The sequence below is a fragment of the Panthera uncia genome, chromosome A2 (assembly GCF_023721935.1).
Source record: "Panthera uncia isolate 11264 chromosome A2, Puncia_PCG_1.0, whole genome shotgun sequence".
NCBI lineage: Eukaryota > Metazoa > Chordata > Mammalia > Carnivora > Felidae > Panthera > Panthera uncia.
The window spans coordinates 72535582-72560139 of NC_064816.1; the positions used below are offsets into that span (position 1 = coordinate 72535582).

Sequence of the window (24558 nt, forward strand, 5' to 3'; positions counted from 1 at the left end):
TTTTCCACATTGCTTTTTTGACCAATTGGAGGTTCCCCTAGTCTTTGTGTGTGTCTGTAAGCTGATGTCCTTTCTGTGTTTAAAAGAAAAAAAGAGTAAAGACATTGTTAGTAACTCTTAACTTTAGAAAGCACCATATTGATTCAAAATTTCAACATAAGATTGTGCTATCCATAAAGATGTTTTAAAAGAGAAAAATAATACAAACAGAGAACACTATAATGCTAATATTCACTCTTTGTGAAATTCACTATGAGCAGTAACTGATAAGAGTTAGTAAGTTTTTTCTAAGAATTTATAAGGAAAAGGAGATTGGACTTACCTCACCCTTCCTCCCTCCCTCCCTCCCTCCCTCTCTCCCTCCCTCCCTCCCTTCTTCCTTCCTTCCTTCCTTCCTTCCTCCCTCCCTCCCTTCCTCCCTCCCTTCTTTCCTTCCTTCCTTTACTTCCTCCTTCTTTCTTCTTCTTTTTGCTATAGAAAAAGGAAAAAAAAAAAAGAAAACCCAGTCTTCACATCTAGCCTCATTTTTTAAAAAATGTTTATTTATTGAGAAAGAGAGAGAGAGCATGCGAGGGTGCATGTAGAGGAAGGGCAGAGAGAGAGGGAGAGAGAGAGAGTCCCAAGCCGGCTCCCTACTGTCAGCATGGAACCCAACTTGGGCTCAGTCTCATGAACTGTGAGATCATGACTTGAGCTGAAATCAAGAGTCAGATGCTTAACCAACTGAGCCCCCCTGGTGCCCCACATCTGGCCTCATTTTTAATGCTGGATCCAACAATTTCAAAGAAAGTTTGTCTTTCCCAAGATGTTCACTAGTGTCTGGTTATAACAAAGTAGACAGTATTTAGACAGACCAATTACCTATATATGAAATAAACCTGCATAATATGTTAATTCCAAATTCTGACTTTAAAAATTCCATATCAAAAAATAAAAAATAAATAAAAATTACATATCACTTACATAAATAATATAATATACTCCTTGCAAATAATTAAAATATTATAGATGTATAGTGAGTGAAGAATAAAAATCTTTCAAATGCTCCCATTTCCATTTTTAAATTTTTTAATATTTATTTGTTAAAGTAATCTGTACACCCAGCATGAGGCTCGAACTCATGACCCTGAGATCGAGAGTCATTTGCTCTTCTGACTGAGCCTGCCAGGTGCCCCCAAATGCTCCCCTTTTTAATCCAGTCCCACAGATGGCTACTGTTAATCATTTAGTGTACAGCCTTCCCAACTTTTTCCTCTACGTTAACATTATGTACATTAGCAGTTGAAGCCAGTATACTGGACAGGTAAAATGCATTGGATATAAATTGAAAACATTTTTTATTTTTGCTTTCCATTATCTCTTTCAACAGGCTCAGTGGGAAATTTCTTCTTCTGCCAATAGGTTACCGCTGGGCATATCTATTGACTCATCTGCTCCTTCCTAGTTAACTCTTAAGTTCTAAATTATAGTCCTCTATTAGAAATTAGAATGCTAAATGCTATATATGGATCAGCACTTCAATCTCGCAAATTCAAGCCATCCCTCCTTCCCCTCCCAGGGCTTACTATAAATGGACCACCTGCTGCTGGAGACCACCTGCCCCTTTTCTCCCCTCTTCCTAGCTACTTCTTTCCCTGTCACTAGCAGTGGTATCTGACCCACTCTAGTTGAATCTAAAGGGATGGGAAATAGGGAAGAAGGGGAGATGGGTGTGGGAGGTAGGCAGGAAAGTGTTAAACTCTAATGAATTTTATAAGAAGGTTTCAGGGTCTCTGGGCCTGGGTGTTTTGTATTATTTTAATTGTGGTTAAAAAATAGTAACATTTACCATCTTAACCATTTTTAAGTGTACCATTCCATAGGGTTAATCGTGTTCTCACTGTTGTGCACTTGCTCTCTAGAACTCTTTCATTTTGCAAAACTGAAACTCTGTACCCATTGAACAACAGCTCCCCATTTCCCCTTTCCCCCAGCCCCTGGGAACCACCATTCTACTTTCTGTTTTATGAGTCTGACTACTTTGGATATTTCACGTAAGTGGAATCATACACTATTTGTCTTCTTGGGACTGACTTAATGTCCTTAAGTCCCAACCATGTTGTAGAATATGACAGAATTTCCTTCTCTTTTTAAGGCTGAATAATATTTCGTGGTATGTATATATCACCTTTTTTTTAATCCATCCATTCTTCAGTGGAAATTTGGGTTGCTTCCACCTTTTGGTCATTGTGAATAATGCTACAATCAACATGAGTGTGCGAATGTCTTCAATCCTTGTCTCAATTTTTTTTGGATAAATACCCAGAAGTGTGATTGCTGGGTCATGTGGTAATTCTATTTTTAATTTTTTGAGAAGCTTTACATTCCCACTAACAGTGCATAGGGTTCCAATTTCTCTGCATTTTCACCTATACTTGTTATTTCTGGTTTATTTTTTTTTGATACCTCATTGCACTTCTCTGATGATTAGTGATGGTCAGCATCTTTTCTTAAGCTTGTTGGTGTATTTTTTTTTTTTTTGGAGGAATGTCTATTCAGGTGCTTTGCACATTTTAAAATCAGGGTGTTGTTGTTGAGTTATAGGAGTTCTTGGCATATTGTATATATTAACCCCTTATCATATCCTTGATTTGCGAATATTTCTTCCTATTTTGTAGGTTCTTTTCACCCTGATTGTTTCCTTTGATGGACAGAAGTTTTTTAAGTTTGGTGTAGTCCCATTTATCTCCTTTTGCTTTTGTTACCTGTGCATTTGGTATCATATCTAAGAAATCATTGCGAAATCAATTGCCATGAAATTATTCCCATATTTTTTTATAGTTTTACAGATTTATGTTTTACCCGTAGGTCTTTAATCCATTTTTAGTTCATTTTTGTGTATACTATAAGGTAAAGATCCAACTTTATTCTTTTCCTTGTGAATGTCCAGTTTTCCCAGCATCATTTGTTGGATACTGTTCTCTCCCCATTGTGTGGTCTTGGCCATGTTGTCCAAGGTAATATGACCAAATACATGAGGGTTTATTTCTAGCCTGTCTGTTCTCTTCTGTTGGTGTATATGTCTGTCTTTCCATGGTACAACTCTGTGTTTTGATTACTGTAGCTTTGTAATATGTTTTGAAATCAAGAAATGTGAAGCCTCCAACTTTGTTCTTTTTCAAGATTTAGTTGGGATTCCTTGAGATTCCATATAATGTTAGAATTTTTTTTCTAGTTTTGCAAATTGTCATTGGGATTTTCATAGGGATTGCATTAAATATGTAGATTACTTTGGGTAATATGGACATTTTAATGTTATCAAGTGTTCCAATTCATGAACATGTGATGTCTTTCCATTTATTTATGGAAATAAATAAAACTTTTAAGTATTCTGTTCTTTTTAATGTTATTGTAGATGGAAATGTTTTCTTAATTTCCTTTCTGGATTGTTCATTTTTAGTGTATACAAATGGAACTGATTTGGGTTGTTGTTTTTGAATCCTGCTGCTTTGCTGAATTTGTTTATTTTAACAGCATTCGTGTGTGTGTGTGTGTGTGTGTGTGTGTGCGCATACCTTTAGTTTTCTGCATATAAGATCATGTATTTGTAAACAGAGATGATCTTATTTCTTCCTTTAGAATTTGGATGTCTTTTTTTTTTTTTTTTTTTTTTCTGACCTATTTCTCTGGCTAGGATTTCTAGTACTATGTTGAATAGAACTGATGAAAATGGGCATCTTTCTCTTGTTCTTTATCTGAGAGGAAAAACTGAGTTTTCCTCTATTGAGTATAAGTTGCGGGCTTTTCATATATGCCTTTAATTATTTGAGATAATAACCTTTGATTCCTGGTTTTATGAGTGTTTTTATTGTGAAAATGTGTTGAATTTTGTTAAATGCTTTTTCTTCATTAATCGATCATGTGTTTTTTTCCCTTCATTCTGTTAATGTGGTATATTAAATTGATTGGTTTTCATGTGTTGAACCATCTTGACATTCTATGAATAAATCCCACCTGGTCACTATGGAATGCTTTTATTTATTTATTTTTAATTAATTAATTTGTTTATTATTGTATATAATTTATTGTCAAATTGGCTTACATACAATGCCCAGTGCTCATCCCAGTAAGTGCCCTCCTCAATGCCCATCACCCATTTTCCCCTCTCCCCCACCTCCCATCAACCCTCTGTTTTTTCTCTGTATTTAAAAGTGTCTTATGGTTTGCCTCCCTCCCTCTCTGTTTGTAACTATGTGGAATGCTTTTAATGTGCTGTTGAATTCAGTTTTCTAGTATTTTGTTGACTATTTCTGTATCAATATTAATCAAGGTTATTTGCTTCTAGATTTCTTTTCTTGTAATGTCTTTCTCTGGTTTTGGTTTCAGGGTAATGCTGGAGTCCTGAGTTTGAAATTTTTTGGAAGAGTTTGAAGAGTATTGGTATTTTCTTCTTTAAATATTGGTGGAATTCTCTGGAAAAGCCATCTGGCCCTGAGGTTTTATTTCGGGGGAAATTTTTGATTACTGATTCAGTCTCCTTAGTGATTATAGGTCTGTTTGGACTTTTTTTCTTTATGATTCAATCTTGTTAGGTTCTATATTTCTAGTAATTATATATTTCTTTTAGATTATCCAACTTGTAGGTGTATAATTGTTCATAGTGGTCTCTTATATTTCTTTTATAATCCTGGCATCAGGTGTAATATCTCCTCTTTTATTTTTTATTTTATTTATGTGGGTCCTCTTTTTTTCTCAGTCTAGCTAAGAGTTTGCCAATTTTGTTGATTTCCTAAAAATCCAACTCTATGTTTTGTTGATTTTTTTCAGTATTTCTGTTTTCTATTTCATTTATTTCTGCTCTAAAATTTATTATTTTTTTTCCTTCTGCTACTTTGGATTTAGTTTGTTCCTTTTTAGTTCCTTACAGTTGAAAGTTAGGTCATTTATGTCAGATATTTCTTCTTTTTTAATGTAACTGTTTACTGACATAAACTTCCCTCTTAATACTATTTCCCTGCATCCCATCGGTTTTACTATGCTGTTTTTCTATTACTTTCACTTGTCTGAAGATACTATGTTCATTTTTGACTCATTGGTTGTTTAAGAGTATTAATTTCTACGTATTTGTGAATGTTCAATTTTCCTTTTGCTCTTGATTTCTAGTTTCATCTCATTGTGTTTGGAGAAGATCTTTGGCATGACTTAAGTCTTCTTAAATTTGTTAAAACTTGTTTTGTGGCCCAACATGGGGTCTCTTGTGGAGGATGTATCGTGTGCATTTGAGAAGAATGTGTATTCTGCTGTTCTTGGATGGAATGTTTCGTATATGCCTGTTAGATCTAATTGGTCTGTAGTGTTGCTCAAGACTTCTGTTTCCTTATTGATTTTCTGTCTAGTTATTCTAGCCATTATTAAAAGATGGCTGTTGAATTTCCTACTATAATTGTATTGCTGTCTATTTCTCTCTTCTATCCTGTCAACTTTTTTCTATATATTGAGGAGCTCTGATGTTAGGTGCATATATCTATAATTCTTACATTTTTCTGATAAATTGTTCCTTTTATCAGTATAAAATGTCCTTCTTTATCTCTTGTGACAGTTTTTAACTTACCTATTTTATGTTATGATTATGTTCACCCCTGCCCTATTTACTATCGCACATTATGTCTTTTCCCTCTTTTTGCTTTCAGCCTATGTGTGCTCTTAGATTTTAAAGCTAAGTCTCTTGTGGACAGCATATAGATGGATCTTGTGTGTTTTAACCCATTCAATAACTTGATGTCTTTTAATTGGTAGGTTAATCTATTTACATTAAAATAATTAGTAATAGGGTAAGACTTACTATGGCCATTTGTTAATGATTTTCCATGTGTCTTGTAGCTATTTTGTCCCACTTCCTGGCTTGCTACTTTCCTTTTTGTTTCATTGATTTTCTTTTGTAGTTATATGCTTTGATTCCTTTCTCATTTCTTTCATGTATCTTCTATAGTATTTTATTTGTGGTTACTATGAATATTACAAAAAGCATCTTAAAGTTACAGCAATCTACTTTATTATTTTATTTTTCTTTAATTTTAATTCCAGTAGTTAACACACAGTGTTACATTGGTTTCAGGTTTACAATATAGTGCTTCAACAATTCTATACATTATCAGGACTCATCAAGTTAAAGTACTCTTAATCCCCTTTACCTATTTCACTCATCCCCCCCCCCCCGTATCAATCTGTTTTGAACTGATAATAATTTAACTTAACTTGTGTAGAAAAACTCTATTGCTTTACATCTCTGTTCACTCAGCTTTATGTTACCAGTGTCTCAAAATTACATTAAAATTTTTTTTTTATTTTTATTCATTTTTGAAAGAGAGAGAGCACAAGCAGGGGTGGGGCAGAAGGAGAGGGGGACACAGAATCTGAAGCAGGCTCCAGGCTCCGAGCTGTCAGCACAGAGCCCGACACAGGGCTTGAACTCACGAACCGCAAGATCATGACCTGAGCTGAAGTCAGACGCTCAACCAACTGAGCCACCCAGGTGCCCCACAAATTACATATTTTTATACTGTGTACCAATTAACATAGATTTATAGTTGTTTTTAATGCCTTTGTCATTTAAATTCTATGCCAGAATTAAAAGCGATTTATGTGCCAACATTACAGTACTGTTTGTCTTTATATTGATCTTTCCCAGAGAGAGAGCTTTATAATTTTGTTTTCATTTGCTATCCAGTGTCTTTTTGCTTTAACTTGAAGAACTCCTTTTAGCATTTCCTTTAAGGCAGTTCTTGTGGCAGTGGACTTTTTCAGCCCTCATTTGTCTAGGAAAATCTTAATTTCCCTTTCATTTTTGAAAGACAGCTTTGCCAGATACAGTATTGTTTGGCAGTTTTCTTCTCTCATCACATTGAATAGATTATCCCAAGTCCTCTGGCTTGCAAGATTTCTGTCTATTGAGAAATCTGCTGATAATCTCATAGGAGCTCCCTTATATGTAATGAGTCACTTTTCTCTTCCTGCTTTCAAGATTCTCTTTGGGACTTTTAACAATTTGATTATAATGTGTCTTGGCATGAGCCTTTTTGTATTTATCCCAACTGGAGTTCTTTTTATTTCTTGAGCTTGTGTATCCATTACCTTTCTCAAATTTGGGACATTTTTGGCCTTTATTTCTTCAAATAGACCATCCACCCCTTTCCCTGTCTCTTCTGTGGCTCCCATGATGCATATATTACCACTTTTGAGTAGTATACTTTTGAGGGTGTCCCATAAGTCCCTTGGCTCCTATCACTTCTCTTCATTCTTTTTTCTCTTATAATTCTGACTCATAATTTCAAATGACTCGTCTTCATGTTAACCGTTTCTTTTGCTTGATCAAGTCTGTTGTTGAATCCTGCGAGTGAATTTTCCAATTCTCTTTTTGTATACTCCAGCTTCAGAATTTCTCTTTGATCTTGTTTTTAATAGGTTCTATCTCTTTGCTGATACTCTCATTTCGTTCATGCATTATTTTCCTAATTTCATTTAGTTGTCCATCAGTGTTCTCTTTTAGCTCATCAAGCATCTTTTAGGCTGTTTTTAATGGTTCTTTGTCAGGTAATTCATAGATCCCCATTTCTTTAGGGATGGTTTCTGGAGATTTATTTTGTTCCTTTGATTTTTGCCGTATTTTTCTGTTTCTTTGCATGCTTTGTGATTTTATTGAAATTTGGGCATTTGAAAAAATAGCCATCTCTCCCGGTCTTTATGGACTGGCTTTGTACTGGGAAGATCTTCAAAAATCAAGCTGGCTAGAGATTCTGGAGCATCTCAACTCACTTATGCATATGTGACTTCTCTGAGCTTGGCATGTGATTTCTGTGTTAAAGAAGCTTGCCTTGTTTCTTTTTCAGGAGCTTATAATATTTCCTTTCCCTGGTGACTGCCCGTGGTAATTCAATCTCTCTGGTGTTGCAACAAGCCACCATGCTAGCCTTTGTTCTCAGTGGCCCCTAGGCATCCAAACTATATTGGTTCCTGTCAGAACTGAGTTAAATGAGACAAAAACTAGTCCTTGGGACAGCCTTTTGAAAGGCCAGAGTGTTTGATAGATGTTCCACTTTTCTTTGTCTCTCCCTAGGGAGAAGCCACAGGTTGGGCATTTTCTACCAATGTTCTGTGCTGCAGAAGGGGAGGGTATATGCCGGGTCAATGCAACAAACTTTCTTACCAGCTTCCATGTGGCTCTTCTTGACTTTGCCCTCCCCAGGGGTGCTGCAAATTCTTAACTGGTTTCTCAAGTTCTCACAAAGGCAGTTTAGTCTGTATATCATTGAGTTGGTGTCTCTGTGGGGAAATAAGAGACTGGGACTTCCTGTTCCACCTTCATGCTGGTGTCACTCCTGGGCATGGGTGTTTTTTTACATGTTCTTCATTCACTGACAGTTTTACTTTCTCTATTTCAAATTCTGTACATAGCTTAGTAAGTAATTTGGAATATACCTGTTTTTTATCTCCAAATTTAACATCCTGTTTACACATATAAAATTGCATTCTCATCTCTTGGTAGCTATACTACTCAGTCTCTGTTATTTCAGCGTGCGCTCCATTCCGATGTTCTTCTGGGGTCCCATCTCAATGTCAACCTCATGAGTAGGAGTTGTAAAGGTTCCAGGCTAGCTCTCTCCTTTGTGTTCTGATCCACAGGAAATACTCTTGTATCCTTTGCCACACGTCAGTGGAAGTTTAGCATGTTCCCAACAGAGCCCGGTTTCTCTTTCTCTCTTCTGCCACCCCAGGATAACAGCGACAGCCCCTCTCCATTAGAATCCTGAGGTCTTGGGGCGCCTGGGTGGCTCAGTCGGTTAAGCGTCTGACTTCGGCTCAGGTCACGATCTCGCGGTCCGCGGGTTCGAGCCCCACATCGGGCTCTGGGCTGATGGCTCAGAGCCTGGAGCCTGCTTCCGATTCTGTGTTTCCCTCTCTCTCTGCCCCTCCCCCGTTCATGCTGTGTCTCTCTCTGTCTGAAAAATAAATAAACGTTAAAAAAAAAAAAAAAAGAATCCTGAGGCCTTTGTCACATATTAGTTTTCTGTGACATCCAGCCCCACACCTCCAAGAAACTTATGTCATACCCTCTAAGTGCTCTTACAGGACTCCTTCCTGAGAGAAGTTAGTACCCTCTAACATACCCCCCCCACCCTTCCACTCGGTGTGTATGTGACAAACACTCATAGTTTGTTCTAAAGAAATCTTTCTCACAAAATCTTTTAGCTTCAACCAGTTTTACTTACCCTATTTCAAATTCTGAATATAGTGTAGTAAGCCTTTTAGAATATAATTTATTACATCTTTAAATTTAACATCCTGTTACACATATAGAATTGCATTTATAGGCACATATAAATTTCCAGTTATGTGTGTGTGTTTGTATGTTTTACAAGAATTGGATCATTCCATGTGTGGTAGGCAGAATAATGGCTCTACAAATAGGGCCACATCCTAATGCTCACAGCTTGTGGATATGTGACCTTATCTGGCAAAAGGGACTTTGCAGATGAGATTAAGGTAAGGATCCCAAGACAGGGAGATTATCCTGTATTATCTGGGTGTGTCCAATGTAATCATGAGTGTCCTCATAAGTGAAAGAGAAATGCAGGAAAGTCTGAGAAGGAGAGTTGATGATAGAAGCAGAGATTGAAATGATCTGATTGTTGGTCAGGGCCATGTTCAAGGAATTTTGGCAGCCTCTAGAAGATCAAAAAGACAAGAAAAAATGAATTATCCCATAGAGCCTCTAGATGGAACATGGCCCTGCCAATATATTGGTTTCAGCCCAGTGAAATCCATGTGGGACTTCTGACCTCCAAATGCGCAATGCAATAAATTGAAGGTGTTTTGAGGCATTAAGTTTTTGGTAATTTGTTACAGCAGCAATAGAAAATTAATAAGGGCTTAATTAAATGAAATATAGAAATCATAGATCAAGAACCTGTGGAAGAGCCAAGTATTAGTCACCCCTACCACCCAGGTTCCACGTGCACCCCCATGTTTCCCAGGCTCCCTTGCAATTAAGTTGGGACTGATCATGGCTAATTGAGTGTTAAGTGGAAGTTACATATTGCTTCCAAGCCAGCTGAAAGCTCTCCACTCCCCTTTCTTGGCAACTTTAAAGCCCACATGTTCAAAAGTAAATCTGCAAGTGGTGAGATGTCAATAGAATGTCATTTTACCTTATATTCTTGGTTTATGCCAAGTCTTTATTTGTAATGTAAATAAAAACTATCAATATCAATAATGTCATAAAGATGTTACCTTACTTTTTTTTCCTAAAACACTAATTTGTCTTTTGCAGCTAGATATTCATCCAACTGGGATTTTTTCAGTATATTATGTTAGGTAGTAACCTAATTTTATTCTGTATTCATAATCAGTTGGACCAGACTTTTTATTGAATGGTGTATCCATTTGAACATACTTGTTATATATGGTTTCCATATGTGAGCAGGGCTATTTTGAGTCTACTGCTCACTTCTGTTTTATTTGCTTGATTTATCTGTCCCTGGGCTAATACTAGACAGTCTTAAATACTGTTGCTTTATAACATGTCTCCCTTCCTGTTCTTCAAATTTGTCTTTGAGATTTTTGGTTCTTTGTCAATTTCCATGGAAAACTCTGGTGGGGCTTTGTGCTTATATTTAATTTGTAGATTTATTTGAAGAGAATTTCCGTCTTTGCTGGAGAGTCTTCCAATTTTTGGAGTTGGCATTTTTTCCTCTTAATTTATGTTTTCTTTTCCATCCTTCAATAATGTTTTGTAGTTTGTTTTGTAAAAAATCATTTAGATTTCTTTGTGGACACCCATAAATTTTGGTCACTGTTATAAATGGAATATTTTTTTCTACTACCCTAATAGTAGTAGAAAAAAGTCTACTTTATAACTGGAGATATATGAGGATTGTAGATTCTTTTCTTTGTATCTAGTAGCATCACTAACCACATTTACTGATTCTAAGGGTTTATCTATAGATATTCTTGAATTTTCTATGTAGACAATAGTCAAATCTGAAATACAAACAGTTTGGGCTCTTATTTCTCAATTCTAATATCCTATGTTTATTTTTCCTTACTGTTTTAACTAGCGAACTAATGTTAAAAAGCAATATGACATGAAAGGATGCTCAGCATCACTATTATCAGAGAAATACAAATCAACACTGCCATGAAATATCACCTCACACCCATCAGAATGGCTAAAATCAACAACACAGGAAACAACAGATGTTGGTGAGGATGTGGAGAAAGAGGAACCCTTTTGCATTGCTGGTGGGAATGCAAACTGGTGCAGCCACTCTGGAAAACAGTATGGAGGTTCCTCAAAAAATTAAAAATAGAACTACCCTACGACCCAGCAATTGCACTACAAAGTATTTACCCAAAGGATACAAAAATACCGATTCAAAGGGATAGATACATGCACCCTGATGTTTATAACAGCATTATCAACAGTAATCAAATTATGGAAAGAGCCCAAATGTCCGTAGACCGATGAATGGATCAAGAAATCGTGGTATATATATATAATGTGAATCCAGACATGAGGAAATACATTTTAGCAGTTTCCAAACCCTTTTATGATGCTTGCTGATAAAAGTTGCATGGGAGGCAGTAGGAGGGAACTAATATTTGTTGAACCCCTACCATGATTTGGGCAGTAATGCTGACCTCTGAACACCTGATTTCTCATTTAATTCTCCCAGCTCTCTGTGAGGTGAGCAGTGTGATCCTTACTCTGCAGAGGAGGAAACTCCGAATCAGAGAAATGATATTTGCTAAAGGTCACGCCAATGGGACATGGTAGAGTCCAGATTTGACTCCTGGTCTGTTTGATGCTAAGGTTTTTGTATTTTTCCCTTTAGGTCTGAATTACACTTTTCCTTGTTGTTAGTCAGTGGCACAGTTTTTCTCTCAATCACTAAGCTCTATTCGTGATTAAACAATTATATTAAAAACGTAGTGCTTAAGAAAAAAAGAAAAACCTGGATCTTGGAAGTTGAGGCGAAAGTGACGCTGATGTGGTAGCCACCACCACTTTCGTCATGAGATAAAAGCCGGGACATACCACCTCACTGGTTAACTATGGAAGACTATACCAAAATAGAAAAAATTGGAGAAGGTACCTGTGGAGTTGTGTGTAAGGGTAGACACAAAACTACAGGTCAAGTGGTAGCCATGAAGAAAATCAGACTAGAAAGTGAAGAGGAAGGGTTTCTAGTACTGCAATTCAGGACATTTCTCTATTAAAAGAACTTTGTCATCCAAATATAGTCAGTCTTCAAGACGTGCTTATGCAAGTTTCCAGCTTATATCTCATCTTTGAATTCTCTTCCATGGATGTCAAGAAATACTTAGATTCCATCCCTCCTGGTCAGTTCATGGAATCTTCACTTGTTAAGAGTTACTTGTACCAAATCCTACAAGGGACTGTGTTTTGCTACTCCAGAAGAGTTCTGCACAGAGACTTAAAATCTCAAAATCTATTGATTGATGACAAAGGAACAATTAAACTGGCTGATTTTGGCCTTGCCAGAGCTTTTGGAATACCTGTTAGAATATACCACATGAGGTAGTGATGCTCTGGTATAGATCTCCAGAAGTAATGCTGGGGTCAGCTCACTACTCAACTCCAGTTGACATTTGGAGTTTAGGCACCATGTTTACAGAATTAACAACTAAGAAACCACTTTTCCATGGGGATTCAGAAATTGATTAACTCTTCAGAATTTTCAGAGCTTTGGCCACCCCCAATAATGAAGTGTGGCCAGAGGTGGAATCTTTATAGGACTATAAGAATACATTTCCCAAGGGGAAACCAGGAAGTCTGGCATCCCGTGTCAAAAACTTGGATGGAAATGGCTTGGATCTGTTCTCAAAAATGTTGGTCTATGATCCTGCCAAATGAATTTCTGGCACAATGGCACTGAATCATCCATACTTTAATGATTTGGACAATAAGATTAAGAAGATGTAGCTTTCTGAGCATTTCTACGTATCAGAAACAGATAGTTATGTTTTTACTGCTTTGTCTATTTTTATTTTGTGTTTTTCTCTTTCTTTCTTGCAAACTTAAGCTGTACTTCATCTTCTGATTTCAAAGCTGTAACTTAAAAATGTAAATATTGTTCTATATGAATTTAAATATAATAATTCTGTATATGTTTATAGATCTCACTTCAACAACTATTTGTTACCATAATAAAAGTATAAATCTACTTTCAGCCATAAAAAGGAATGAAATTTTGCCATTTGCAATGATATGGATGGAGCTAGAGAATATTATGCTATGTGAGATAAGTCAGTCAGAGAAAGACAAATTCTATATGACTTCACTCATATGTGGAATTTAAGAGACAAAACAGATGAACATATGGGAGGAGGAAGGAAAAAGAGAGAGATGGAAACCATAAAACAAACTCTTAACTGTAGAGAAAAAGCTGAGGGTTGCTAGAGGGGAGGTGGGAGGGGTGTTGGGTATTAAATGGGTATTGGGTATTAAGGAAGACACTTGTGATGAACACTGGGTGTTGTATATAAGTGATGAATCACTAAATCGTACACCTGAAACTAAAAAAAAAAAAAAAAGATTGTGAATTCCCTCTTGTTTTTTTTTTTATTTTCCATTTCATTGATTTTTGATCTCATATTTATTATTTTCTATATTCTATTTTCTTCAGATTATTCTTGTTCCTTTTCTAATGTCTTGATCTTGATGTTGAACTAATTAATTTTAAATCATTTCATTTTTTAAATTAATTTTTTAGTTTATTTATTTTTGAGAGAGAAAGAGAGAGAGAGAGTTGGGGAGGGGCAGAGAGACAGGGAGGCACAGAATCTGAAGAAGGCTCCAGACTCTGAGCTGTCAGCACAGAGTCTGATGCAGGGCTCAAACTCATGAACTGTAAGATCACGACCTGAGCTGAAGTTGGATGCTTAACCAACTGAACCACCTAGGCACCCTAAAATCACTTGATTATATGTAGGTATATATGTATATACTATGCACCTATACATAGTATATATGTATATATATTTAATTGTGTAAATTTACCTCTAAATCCCAGTTAACTGCATCTGATAAATTTTGATATGTAGCACTTTCACATGTGTTCATTTATGATTTTTCTATTATGATATCCTCTTTACATTTTAAAGGTTTCAAATATGAAAGGTTATAGGCAAATTTCCTTTTAAACAATCTTAAATTTATTTCTAATTTTATTGCAGAGATTATAATTTATACACTATTGATTCTTTTGACCAGATACCAAGAAAGAATACCCAAAGCATTGCAACTTTTCTAAATATGCTATGTACACATTAGAATAATATATTTTATGTATTTCTTGGGAGCAATCTTTATATACACATGTGTGTAAGCAGTTTACACAAATCAAGCAGTTTAGGTCTGTTATTTAAGTGTACTATAACCTTTCTAATTTTTATTCACTAGTTCTATCATTTTATGATAGGTAATGTGCACGTAAGCACCCCCCACTATAATTGTGGATGTGTATATCTTCCTTGAGCTCTATTTTGCCTTATATATTTTATTTTTATTGTGATAAGATGTATAACATAAAATTTACAATTTTCACAGTATCGAAGAGTACAATTCAGTGGCATTAATTACATTCACAGTGTTATGTAACCATCACGGCTATTTGCAAAACTTTGATTAATCCACACAGAAACTCTGTAACCATTAAGCAACAACTCCCTATGCCTCCTCCCCCTGGCTCTGATAATCACTAATCTGCTATTTGTCTCTATTAATTTGTCTATTCTAGATACCTACGTGGAATCCTACAGTGTTTGTCCTTTTGTGTCTGGTTTATTATACCTGGCAAAATGTCTTGGGGTGTTTATTTTGTAGCATGTATGAGAACTTCATTCCTTTTTATTTTCAGGTACATTCAAAACTCACTGATTTTAAAGCTTTTGTCAAAACACTCTAATTAGTGATTTTGTTGACTGTGTGTAGTTATTTCATATGTTTTGGGATGTAGTTTGCAGCTTCATTTGGAGTGGGAAGTTCTGTCTCTCAGTCTCTTAGTCTCACATGTTTGGTTGCCTTCACTAGAATCATATGGCTTCCCAGTCCAGAACCAGGTCTTATGTAATATAATGAGAGCTTAATGCGCAAGTTCTCCTGTGGCATAGACAGAATGCAGATCATGATCTGAGCCAGCAGGTGGTTGGTTTCCATTCGTGTTTACGAGGCTGTTTATGTGTCTTCCCATTTCCTTATGCCCGTAGCTTCTTAAAAGCTGTAGCCACATGTTGTGTTGGTCAGCCACAGTTTGTTGATTTTTTCCTTCCCAGTGCCCTTTCATGACCAGGGCAACTCCACCCCAGTCCCTGGCACTGAGTTGTGATTCTAGCTCTCTAATTCCTTGTGCTGGATGGATCTTTTTCTGGTGTGTCGCCTTACATAGCTGAAACTCCCAGTTGCTGCTTCCATACCCAGAGCTCAGCAGGCCCGTAGGCTCAGCCCTGCTGACCGCTTGCATTTTTTTCAGTTTCTGTTTCAAAGAGATGTTTATCTTGTTTTCAGTCTCAGCTGTGTCTTTTTTTTTTTTTTTTTTTTTTTTTTATCCTTCCCTGCCTTGGATCAATAGAATTTCTATGATACTTTTTCCCCTTTATTAGTTTGGAAGCTATTGATTGTATCTCTATTCTTTAATGGCTATAATTAAGTTTTTTAAATACAGAGATATATGACATTCTTACAGTGAAGTTTATGAGACCATATTCATTCTTTTAAAGAACAGTTATGAAATGTCCACATCTTTACCAATACCAAGACCAAAAAAAAAAAAAAAAAAGAAATATCATCACACCCCAGAATCTTTTTATGGGGCCCTCCTGGATTATTCTCCTTCCCTCCTTTTTTAGCAATTATCAGTGTATAAGAATTTATACTAATTCTTTATTTCCTTATTTTTACTTTTTATCCCCCCTATGTTTATAGCCTTTAACAAAACTAAGTTTTTTTTCTGTTTCTGAAGGTAATATAAGTGAATTACTTGTTTTCTGTTTGCTCTTTTTTACTCAATATGATGTTTAAGATTTATTCTTTTTTTTTTTTTTTCAACGTTTTTTATTTATTTTTGGGACAGAGAGAGACAGAGCATGAACGGGGGAGGGGCAGAGAGAGAGGGAGACACAGAATCGGAAACAGGCTCCAGGCTCCGAGCCATCAGCCCAGAGCCTGACGCGGGGCTTGAACTCACGGACCGCGAGATTGTGACCTGGCTGAAGTCGGACGCTTAACCGACTGCGCCACCCAGGCGCCCCTAAGATTTATTCTTATGCATCAGTGTATTTGGTCAGAGTAATATATTACAAAATTATTTGAAATGATTATATTTTTCCCATGTGGTTGTGTTTTTTAAATTGATGAAGAGTTTGGTTCACTTGTTTTGTGTTGGAGAGAGTTAACTTTATTGAGATATAATATACATAAACTTGTGAGTGCAGGCTTGATTACATCAACAAATATATTCATCATCATAACACGGAACATTTCTGTCACCCCAAAAAGTTTCTTTATGCCCTTTGTGATTAATCCTTCTTCCCATTCCCTAGTCCCTGGCGCCCGCTGATTGGCTTTCTGTTACCATAATTTTCGCTTCTAGAATATCATAAAAATGGAATGATGCTGTATGTACTTTTTATTTGGCTTCTTTCATCTAGCATAATGCTTTAAACATGAATCCACAGTGTTTTATGTATCCTTAATTTGTCTCTTTTTATTTGTTACGTGGTATTCTATTGTATATAAAGGCCCATTTGGTTATTTGTGTTGTTTCCCCTTTGGATGTTTATTAAAGTTGTTATAAGCATCTGCGTGCAGGTTTCTATGTGAACACAAATTTTCATCTTCTGTGAGTAAATGCCTAGAGTACGTGGCTGGGTTATATAGTGCCTGTCTGTATAACTTTATAAAAAATCACCAAACTTTCAAAATGTACGGTTTATATTCTCATCAGCAATCTGTGAACATTGCAGTTGCTCAGTGGACAAGAATTTATACTAATCTTTTATTTCCTTCACTTGATAGTTGGTTATTTTTGTTGGGGCCAAGATAATACGCATGTAGTGATAGCTCATTGTGGTTTTATTTGCATTTCTCCGGTGACTAATGACTTTGAACTTCTTTTTAGGCGAGCATTAGCCACCCCTGAGTCTTCTTTTCTAAAGTGTCTGCTTAAATCTTTTACTCAAGTCTTAATTGTGTTGTTTGGCTGATTGCTGAGATGTCAGAGTTCTATACATATTCTGGAAATAAATTCCTCATTGAATATAGGTTTTGCAAATAATTTATCCTTGTCTGTGGTTTGCCTTTCATTTTTCTTGACTGTCTTTGGAAGAGCCAAACTTTATGACTTGATAATGTCTAATTTACTTATTTTTTTTTTGTTTGTGCACTTTGTACTCCTATATAAGAAATCTTTGCCTACCCCTAGGTCAATAAGATTTTCTCCTGTGTTTTTCTCTAGAACTTTTATAGATCAAGATTCCTCTCCTTGTGGATGCCCAAATATTCCACCACCATTTATTGAAAGAACTATCCTGGGGCATCTGGGTGGCTCAGTCTGTCAAATGTCCGACTTCAGTTCAGGTCATGATCTTGCGGTTCATGGGTTTGAGCCCTGGATCAAGCTCTGTGCAGACAGCTCAGAGTCTGGAGCCTGCTTGGGCTTTTATGCATTTCCCTCGCATTCTGCATTTCCCTCTCTCACTGCCCCTTCCCCGCTCTCGCTCCCCCCCCCCCCAAAAAAAAACAAATGAACATTAAAAAAAAAAAGAAAGAACTATCCTTTCCACATTGAATTGTTTTGACACCTTCGTTGAAAATCAATTGGCTCTACTTATGCGGGTCTATTTTTGGAATCCTTATCCTGCTCCATTGATCTGTATGTCTGTCTTTATACAAATAACACAGTGTCTTGGTTGGTGTAGCTTTATAATTCTCCAGTGAAACCATCTGGATCTGGATATTTCTTTTAAGTTACACACTCGATTTCTTTAATAGTTATGGGACTATTCAAACTCTTTCATAATGGTGAGTTATGGTAATTTGTATTTCCAAGGAATAGGTCCATATCATTTAAATTGTCAAGATTATGAGTGTAGTGTCGTTTGTAGTATTTCCTTATTATCCTTTTGTAGAGATATCCTGATACAGATAATTTGTATCTTTTATCTCTTTTGTTTATCAACTTTGCTGAAGTTTGCCAGTTTTAGTGATATTTTAAAAGAACCATCTCTTATTTTGTTGGTGTTTTCTATTGCTTTTTCTGTTTTCAGTTTTATTGAATTCTGCTGTTACCTTTATTATTTCCTTCCTTCTGCTTGATTCAGTTTTATTTTGCTCTTCTTTTCCTGGTTTCTTGAAGAAGGACCTTAGACTATTGATTTAAAACTTTTCCTCTTTTTTAATATTATTTAATGCTATAAATTTTCTTTTCTGCACTACTTTATTTATGTCCCTCAATTTTTGATGTGCTGCATCTCCATTTCATGCAGTTTAATGCACTTTTTAATTTCCCTTGAGACTCCCTCTTTCACCTACGAATTGTCTAGACGTATTGTTTAGTTTTCAAGACTTTCAAGATTTCCTGTTATTGACTTCTACTTTGATTCTAATGTGGTCAGAGAGCACACTCCATATGATGGCAATTCTTTTGAATTTGTTGGGATTTGTTTTACAGTCTGTGGTCTATCTTGATACATGATTCCTGTGCACTTGAAGAGAACTTGCATTCTGGTGTTTTTGAAAGCAAGTCATTTCTAAATGCTGGTTACATACCATTGGTTGATGGTATTGTTGAGTTATTCCTGATCCTTGCTGATTTTTTTTTTTTTTTATTCTGTCAAGTTTTGAGAGATTGATGTTGAAGTCTCAAATGATTCTTGTGACTTATCTATCTCTCATTTTGGCTCTACCAGTTCTTGGTGCACACACATTTAGGAATGCTATGTCTTCATGGCATTTGGCCCTTTATCATTTGTAAATGTGTCTCTCCATCTCTGCTAATTGTCTTCTCTTTGAAGTCCACTTAATGCTGTCACTTTTATTTTTCTTCTACTTTTATTCCATTTATATTTGGAGAATATATCTTTTTCATCATTTTACTTTTAACCTTCATATCTTCTAATACTTGAAGTGAGTTTCTTACAGACAGCATACAGTTGGGACAAGTTTTTCAGTCTACTCTGACAATCTCTCTTTCAATTGGCCTATTTAGACTATTTACAGTTAATCTAATTGTTGATATGGTAAGGCTTAAGTCTGTAACTCTGTTTTCCTGTTTTATGCTTGTTTTTGTTTTTTGTTTTGCTGTTTCCTTCTTCCTGACTTCTTGTGGGTGACTTGGACATTTTTAAGAGTTCTGTTTTGATTTATTTATAGTACTTTGGGGCATAGCTCTTTGTATAGCCTTTACAGTGGTTACTCCAGGTATTACTTTATATTTGTGCATAATTTATCACAATCTATTGGTGTCATCATTTTATCACTTTGAGTGAAATATAAAAGTCACTTCTCTTTGTATCCCTTTACTGTCTCCATTTATAATATAGTTGCTTTAAACATTTCCTCTATACACATTTAAAAGCACATTGATGTTATGTTTGATTACACCAACAAAAATCATTTAGAAAACTCAGAGGAAAGAAAGTCTATTGTATTTACCCATTTAAAAAATGTTTGTTTATGTATTTATTCAGTGCATGCACAGGAGGGGCAGAAACAGAGGGAGAGAGACAGAGAATCCCAAGCAGGCTCTGTGCTGAATCCCAAGCCAGCAGGGGCCTTGATTTTACAGAACCATGAGATCGTGACCTGAGCCAAAATCAAGAGTCAGACACTTAACCAACAGAGCCACCCAGATGCCCCATACCCACATTTTTGTTTATTGTATTCTTTCTTCCCTTCTGATGTTCCAAAGTTCTCTCTCTTATCATTTCATTTCTATTTTTTATTTAGCCATTCTTTGAGGATAATTCTGTGGGCAGTTCTCTTAGTTTTCCTTCATATGAGAATGTTTTAATTTCCCCTTCACTCTTGAAGGGGATATTGTCTCTGGATATGCCATTTAAGTTGAGTTGTTTTCTTTTAGCACTTGAAAAGTGTTGTGTCTCTTCCTCCTGGCCTTCTTTGTTTCTGATGAGAAATTTGCCGCCATTTGAATTGTTTTTCCTTTAAAAGTCAGGTGTCACTTCTCTCTCGCTGCTTTCAAGATTTTTTCTTTGTTTTTAGTTTTTATAAGTTTGACTGTGACATATCTTGGTATGGATTTCTTTTGGTTCATTCTCTTTGGCATTCCCTCAGCTCTCAGATGTGTAAGAAGTATGTATTTTGCTTAATTTAGGATGTTTTCAGCCATTATTTCTTGACTTTTTCAGCTCTGCACATTTTTCCTCGTCTTCCAGGACTCTGATTACAGCAATGTAAGATCTTGTCCCACAGTGTTGTAATAATTTATCATTTTTTCTTCAGTCTCTGTTCTCTGTATGTTATTCAGAAGGGATAGTTGTTGATCCCACACACTGAGTTATTGTGGTTTTCAGTTATAAAGTTTCCACCCTTTTATATCTTCTATTTCTTTGCTAAAACTATCTGTTTCATTCCAAATTTCATTCCATTTGAGTTGCGTTCACAATTGATGAGTGTCTAACTCCCCGGTGGGTCTTCTCTGACACTACGTGGTTATGGAATAAGGAGGGGTGCTTTGTTATTATTGGGTGGGGGACAGAATTCCAGAAGTGACTGAGTGTGGCACAAGGTGAGATCAGGAAAGTATACGGTGCTAAGCCACAAAGGGCTCTGTAATTCCTGTGAAAGACTTTTAATACTGAGAAGGTATTCTTAAAATTTTGTTTTCTTTAGTCATTTCTATCTCCTTTCCTAAGTGCTCTTTAAGCCACAAAACCTTTTCCATAGGCTGCTTTTTCCCCCTAATTATTCTTCAGGGAGTTTTCTACCCTGGTCTGATCTTCTCAGGTGAGTGGATTCTTCCTGGATTCTCATTTTCCATTTTGATGCTATCTTAGGCATTCTCTTAGTTCTCCAGCATTGCCTGGACAAGTAGGAGAGAGACCCATACCATTAATGCATCTGTTAGTTCTTGTCCTTTTCCAGCCACCCATTTCCTGTTTGGCAATGTTACCTTGCCAGATCCTAGGCCCAGTGTGCACAGACCTCTTGGCTCGTGTAGAACAACCCTGTCTTTTGAGGAAGGTGGTCCTCACTCTGCCACCACTGATGGCCTGCTTTATGATGTCACTACACATAATACTCAGCCCCCTGCTTAATTTACCAAGAAGTTCTTCAATATATTAGCAAAATAGCCTGATCACCTGGGAAAACCATACCTCAAAGTCATTGCTACATTGTCTGTGGCCTGCTGTTCTTAGTAAATGCCTGTTCCCTGGGGTCTGATTTCAACAAGGCGCTTGCCAGTGAATCAATGAGGGACACTTGAGACACTACCCCGGAGCTGCTGCCCCCGTTGCCTGCTACCCAGGAAAGCCTCTGCTGCATCTGACTTCATTACCCAGTCGTCCCTGAATTTCCCCTTCTCCCTGGCCAAGGCAGTTGTTCTGAGTCTCTCTCAGTCTTTCAAACCCTGCCTCCAGCCTTTGTCTTCATAACTGGAGTACATTTTTGGAACCCAAGAGCATTTCTGTTTATTTGTTTCAGTTCCAATCTGGTCTTATTGGCACCATGTACAGTAAATATTCTTGAGGTTTCTAGATCTAGGGTGACTGTTAGCAAATGTCTGTTCCCTGGAGCTGGCATCTCTTATCAACTTATTGTACTAATAATTCAGGTTATTCTTTTGCTCTTTCTCTCTCTCTCTCTCTCTCTCTCTCTCTCTCTCTCACACACACACACACACACACACACACACATGCACACACACACTTCTTGGGTACTTTTAGAAGAATGACATTAGAGAGAAGAGAAGTCATATATATGCTTTGACTGACCATCTTTCCCACTAAATCTTAATCATCATAGGCTAGGTCCTTTCTAGTTTTCTATTCCATTTTGCTTTAACCTCTAGGTTTTTGACATTGCTCAGGCTTTCAAATATCCATCTATCACAATATCATTACCTCCCTTTTCAATTACTTCTCCCTACCCATGTATCTCTTCTCAAACATGACTAGCAGTACATCCACAATTTACTTATAATTTGCCCAAGAAGATTTGTTGGTGGGGGGATGGTATTCAACTAGTCTCTCTGCCTGAAGTTTAATATACATGATTCTGTGTTTCTCGAGCTTCCACTTTTTAGGAGTTTCCAAGCATTTTTTCAGCCCTAGAATGGACAGAGAAGCGTGTGGTTAGCTTTTAGAGTGAGAATGGTATCCTTCAGTCAGTCTTCAGATAAGGAACTTGTCTATTATTTTAAAACGGTGCGGAAGTTCTCGCAGGTGGGACAAATTGGTTCTACAGGAATTGCTTTGGTTTCTTTATCACTTCATGGTCTTCTTCATATGAAAAAGTAATTTACTATAATATTAAATTCAAGTAATAATTTTACTCTTGCTGCATGCAGCATATGTATGTGTAGGTGGGATGTGTTAGTGTGCATCTGGGTGCGTGTTTATATTTCATGTAATACAATGTTTATATGTTGATATATTTTAACACTTTTTAAAAAAAAAAGATTATTCTGGGGTGCTTCAAAGGCTCAGTCCATTGAGCATGTGACTCTTGATTTCAGCTCAGGTCAAGATCCCAGGGTCGTGGGATCGAGTTCCCCATCAGGCTCTGTGCTGAGCATGAGTCCTGCTTAAGATTTTCCCTCTCTCTCTCTCTCTCTCTCTCTGCCCCTCTCCCCTGCTTCTGTGTGCTCTCTCTCTCTCTCTCCCTCTCTCTCTCTCTAAAATAAAAAATGGTGCAGTGCCTGGGTGACTCAGTTGGTTAAGCATCGGACTCTTGGTTTTTGGCTCAGGTTATGATCTCACGTGAGATTGAGCCCCACATCAGCTGTTTGGAATTCTCTCTCCCTCTCTGCCCTTCCCCTCTGCATGCATGCATTTTTCTCTCTCCTGAAATAAACTTTAAAAAAAAGAGAGAAATTATCCCGCTACCACTACAGTACACATATACAAGTGTGCACTTACGTATGTATACACACATGTACATGACTGATTGAATGTATTGCACACTAGCCTAGTCCTAAGGGTTTCATAGTTAGATACAAGAATGAGGGGATTTCTGTGACCCAGGAGTTACAAATCTATTTTATGTCCTTATATCCTGCAAACCATGAGCGAGCAAAATTTAGCCTTTGTGGCAAGGACAATTGCAGACTAGAGTAAACAAGTCCCTAGATGTGCTGAGCCATCAATTTATCAACTTCACTAGGAGCATTCGATTTACTATCAAAAAAAAAAAAAAAGATGCATTGTGATTTTTCACATCTATGCAATAGTTATTTATCATTTTCCCTGCATATAAAATACAATACTTTCCATTCTCTCAAAGATAGTGATGCAGTGTTCCTTTTTTTTTTCTCTTTTGAAATCACTTTTATTCATGAAGATGTTACATATCACATTTTGACAGGTTAGAGGACAGACAGCTATTTATTGAATTACAAATCAATCCATCTTTGGCTAAGTAGGCTTCCATTCATGTAGATGAGCCTTTATATTTGTTGCTTTTTCTTGTGTGCTTTCTTCCTGTTCTTCCAACTTTAAAGCTACTAATAAACATCAGCAAGGAAAAAGAAAATGTGTTGATACATGGCTAGGCACTATTTTAATGTTTTGGAGGACTTAGAGTTGGACCTTGCCCCCCTCCCGCCCTGCCGTGGAATTTGTGACATACTTGGAGAACACAATCATCGCGGAAGTTGAAGAAAAGGTATTTTGTCCAGCAGATATCTAAGGAGTACTCCTATGAATAAAGGTTTCTCGCCCAGATTTCCATTAGTTATGGGTGTTCTGATGTATGTGCATGCAGCAGGCATAAGCAATTGCTAACACTCAGCACTTGTCGGTAGCGTCTACAAAGAAACTAGCAACAAGACTCCATTAGTTTCTTAGGGCTCCCCTAACCGAGTACCCCCAAAACTGAGTGGCTTCAAACAATAGAAATTTCTCATCTCACAGTTCTGGAGGTTAGGAACCTGAAATCAAAGTGTCAGCAGGACCATGCTCTCTCCAAAAGTTTTAGGGAATATCCTTCTTTTCCTTTTCATAGCTTCTGGCAGTGGCCACAGTCCTTGGTGTTCCTTAGCTTGTGACTGTGTCACTCCAGTACCCGCCTCTGTCGTCACATTGTGCTCTCCTTCTGTATTGTCTTCAGTCATCTTTCTTTTCTCATCAGAGCACTGATCATACTGGATTAAGGGCCCATCTTATTCTGGCAATACCCTATTTCCAAATAAGGTCACACTTGAAGGTGACACATTTGAGGTTTTGGGGGTTATGACTTCACCATAACTTTAGAGGGTGCACAATTCAACCCATAACAAAGACTAAACCCAGTCTAAGAGTTACCAGAGAAGTAGTGGTCAG

General features: G+C 36.8%; 1 long non-coding RNA gene and 1 pseudogene across 1 annotated transcript in view; both read left to right on the top strand.

Moving 5' to 3' along the window:
- LOC125929820 (uncharacterized) overlaps positions 1 to 24558 on the top strand; it is a 102341-nt gene that overhangs the window by 13113 nt on the left and 64670 nt on the right. The window lies entirely within an intron of this gene.
- On the top strand, positions 12026 to 13025 carry LOC125929807 (cyclin-dependent kinase 1-like; annotated as a pseudogene).